Raw genomic sequence first — 4523 nt, forward strand, 5'->3', positions numbered from 1 at the left:
AACAATTGCATTGTCATAAGAAAATATAGTCTGATAGCAATTTTTAAATTTTTTTGACTTAAAAGTCAAAAAACTTGCTTGTGACCATTTTTTAAAACTTGTTTCTTATGTGGTAGAGAAGACTTTGTATTCCCTGTATTTTAGGTGGAGGGTTCTGTACATGTCTAGCCTATTTCATTGTTCAAATCTTTCCTATCCATTGGCCTCTCAATAATAGAGAGAGCTATGTTGACATCTCTCCCTTTAATGATGATTGTCCATTTCCTCTCTCTGTTTTATTTATTTATTTATTTTTGCAATTTTATAACTTTATTTGATGTATTTGATGATCAGCGATTAGTTCTCATTCACATTGACTGTCTGTAGATTTTTGGAAGTGGTAACAGGTTACATAGGTAACCAAGGTATAGAGCTTATTTGGTGAATCTTCATCCTCATTACGGTTTCTGGACAACCGCACACGGATACGGTATGGGTCATTTTTTATTCCTTTGGCCCAGACCGTTTTGTTGCGCCTGGTATCAATGCGCACATCTGCAGTTCCCACCTCCTTCATGGCAGATTGCCAAATCTCTTTGAGTTCCCGAGGGAAACGCTTCTTGAAGCCCACTCCATGGATGCACTTGTGAATATCGATGGTGTATTCTCGCGTCACCACCTCGTTGATGGCAGAATGGCCCTTTTTCTTCTCGCCACCCTTCTTTGCAGGAGCCATTCTCCCGGATCAAAGTTGGAAAGCCGTCCACTTCTTATTATAGTTTTAATTACCTTTTCCTTGAGTATTTTGAAGCTATTTGAACTACATGTATACAAAGTTAAATGTTTAAACGACCTTGATTAATTGAACTTCTCATCTTCATATAGTGATTTTTTTAAAAATAAATCACAAATAAAGCTTTTCTTTCGTCTTAAATTAAAACAGCTGATGTTAAAGCAATTATCCAGGTTGCCTGATTATTAAAACAGCTATCCAGGTTATCTTTGCTGATATTTTTTGTCTGTATACTACTGAAATCTTTTACTTGTTTCTACCACATAACTTTTTGCTTTATATTTGTCTCATTTATTTTTCTTTTTTTCTTTTCCTTTGGCTTATTTTGCTTTTTTTTTTTATCACATATTTTTTCTCTACTAGTTTGGAAGTTATACATCCTATTTCTATTTTATTCGTTAATATCTTTAAAATTTTATAGTGTATTTTAACAAAGTCCAAAATTAATTAATTCCCAATCCCCATTTGAAACCAGGATCTTAATTCTAATCACTTCTTAATTCTAATCAATATTTCCTTAGATTTATCTACAATTATATATATATATATTTCGATTTTCTTTCCTTCTTGCATTCAAGTCTTCTTTTCTGAGCTTCTTTTCCTTCCTCCTGAATTACATCTTTAGGAGTTTCTCTAGTGCAGATCTATCACTATGTATTCAGTTTTTCTTTATCTTCCCACAAAGATGAGTCCAGGGGCAGGCATTTTTTTGAGAAACTTCTGAGGTCTCTACAAATCCAGGTTGTGATTTATTTTTTCCTCAATAAACTCTGGATATATTATTCTGTTGTTCTCCAGCATCCATTTTTACTGTTCGTTTACTCATCTTTTCTTCCTCCCTATCTGTTTGACAATTACACAGTTTTCGGTTGAAAATGTTCAGGCCAGGCATGGTGGCCTGTGCTTGTAATCCCAGCTACTCTGGAGGCTGAGGTTGAAGAATCGGTTGAGGTATGATACCACCATTACACTTCAGCCTGGTTGGCAGTGTGAGAACTTGTCTCTAAAAAAAAAAAAAAAAAAAAAAAACTTAAAGAAAAAAAGTATAGTTCAATCATCTTGTTCCCAATTTCATCATAACATTTTAGGTATGAATTTCTGTGTAATTGGCTTTGGTTTTATTGGGTTTTTAAAATATGATGCTTGATATCCTTTATCAGTTCTGAAAAAAATGTGAGTCATTACCTCTTGGTGAGTCATGACCTTTTCTCCATATTCTCTGTTGTCTTTTTCTTAGACTCCATTTAGACCACCATGTTTGAACTTTCTTATCTCTTAAATTTTCTTTTATATTTTCCTTACTCTTTTCTCATTGTCTTGGAATCTGCTAGTTTTTTCAGCTCTCTCTTTTGATTCTTTAATTCTCTGTCAAATGTGTTTAACATGTTGCTAACCAATCCACTGAGGTATTATTATTATTATTGTTGTTGTTGTTCTTATTGGTAAATGTTTAAGTTACCTGTGAATATTTCAAGTTCTCAGGTTTGGTGATGAGCTGAAGTTTGGTAATGAATTTCCAAGTGTTCATTATTTTTAAGATCAAATAAAATAAAACAGGCCATTCTTGGGTAAATGACTCTACTGTGTCATAATTTAAGGGTCATGATTAAGCCAGTTTTATGCACTCAATTTTCATTAAAAAATAAGTTTCAAATAGTCTCAGATTTTATTTTATTTTTTTAAGAGACGGGCTCACTCTGCTGCTCAGGCTGGAGTGCAGGGGTGTGGCCATGACTCACTCCAGCCTATAACTCCTGAGCTCAAGTGATCCTCCCACCTCAGCCTCCCAGGTAGCTGGGACTACCACCATTATGCCCAGTGAATTTTTAACTTTTTTTGTAGAGATGGGATCTTGCTTTGTTGCCCAGGCTGGTCTTGAACTCCTTGGCTCAAGCAATCCTCCCACCATGTCCTCCCAAAGTGCTGGGATTATAGTCATGAGTCACCACCCCTGGCCTATTTTTTAAGTATTTTCCATCTAGTAATTATATCTTACATATCTTAACCTACGAAGCCCTTAATTGTCTCAATCTGTTGTTTGTTTCTACTGTTGTTACTCATGTGGCTTGTAAATAAAAATGAAAAAATTGGTAAATTAGACCACATTAAAATCAAGAACTTCTATTTATTAAAAAAAGTCATTAAGGAAGTAAAATACAAGGTTCAGAGGGAAAAAATTTACATCCATATATCTGATAAAGACATCCAAAATACAACATATTTAAAAAATAGCCAGACATGGTGGCTCACTTCTGTAATCCCAGCACTTTGGGAGGCCGAGGCAGGCAGAACATCTGAGGTCAGGAGTTTGAGACCAGCGTGGCCAACCATGGCCAACATGGTAAAACCCTGTCTCTAGTAAAAATACAAAAGTTTGCCGGTTGTGGTGGCATGCACCTGTAATCCCAGCTATTTGGGAGGCTGGGGCAAGAGAATCACTTGAACCCGGGAGGTGGAGGTTGCAGTGACGTGAGATCACACCACTGCACTCCAGCCTGGGTGACAGAGTGAGACTCCATCTCAAACCAAAACAAAACAAATTTACAAATCAATGAGAAAATGGTCAACTAATAGACAATTGGACAAATAAGTTAAACAGGTACTTCACAAAAGAGGATATCCAAATGGTCAATAAGCCTATAATAAGGTGCTCAAGATCAGTCCAACCCAGAGATACTAAAATTAAACAATTAATGTAGAAGTCAGAATACTGATTACCTTTAAGAAGGTGGTAGTGACTGGGAGAAAGGACAAGGGAGTGGGCTTCTGGAACACTGCTTCTAGTTCTTGATTTGGTTATATGGGTGTGTTTATATTTAAAGAATTTATTGAGCTATCGAGCTACATGTGGTTATTGAGTTACATTTATGACTTGTATGTTTTACTGTATGTATTTCTCAATAAGAAACTTACTTGAAAAAATGACCTGCATATTCTTGACTCCAAGGTATGATATTAACACATTTAAAATTTGGTTTCAATTTTTTATATGGCTCAAATGGACCATTGTGGGTTATATTCCATCTAACATTCATTCTTTGCTAGGTAGTGTACTAAATATGTCATATTCATTATCTTACTAAATCTTCACAATAATCCTGAAAATTAGAAATTAGGTCCATTTTGTATACGAAGAATTAAACTCAGAGAAAGTAAATCATTTGCCCCAAATCACACAACTAGTTATCCTGCTCTACCAGTGTTTATCTACAAATTAATTTTTAGAACACAGGCAGTTTGTGAATTGGAGTCTTGCCTTATGCCTATTTGGAAAAAATGAGAGAGAAGAGAATGCTGATGACAAATCACAATCTGGTCATGGAGACACAGATAAGTCACTTAGTGGGTGTCTGTACTTACTAGCTATAATTTAAATTACCTTTGACAAGCAGAGAAGTGCTTATTTTTCTCTCCTTGAGTTTTAGAGCTTTGAAGAATGAGAGAAAAGTCCTAAATAACTACCAATAATAATAAATATTTTACTTGGACATGCTCCCTTTGAATTGCCTTCTGAGTAAAAAACTTGGGAAATGAACATTACTCTGCACATGTCGTTTGTCAAGCAAAGACTTCTCTCCAATAACTAGGCTTCTGAGGCTGTGATAAATAATTGCTACTGTTTGTATTTTGAAGTCTTATATAGAGAAGCAAACTGCCTAACACTCCAAAGGGATTCTCTTTCTACTAGGAAACATATTGTCTGACATTACATTAAATAGCTTGAAAATACTGTACCCGCTGATGCACAGTT

General features: G+C 35.2%; 1 pseudogene; it reads right to left on the reverse strand.

The window, feature by feature from the left end:
- Positions 1 to 336: 336 nt before the first annotated feature.
- LOC108518497 (60S ribosomal protein L31 pseudogene) lies at positions 337 to 715 on the reverse strand (annotated as a pseudogene).
- Positions 716 to 4523: the final 3808 nt, after the last annotated feature.

This window comes from Rhinopithecus bieti, unplaced genomic scaffold, assembly GCF_001698545.2.
Source record: "Rhinopithecus bieti isolate Rb0 unplaced genomic scaffold, ASM169854v2 scaffold_42380, whole genome shotgun sequence".
In the NCBI taxonomy this organism is placed as follows: domain Eukaryota; kingdom Metazoa; phylum Chordata; class Mammalia; order Primates; family Cercopithecidae; genus Rhinopithecus; species Rhinopithecus bieti.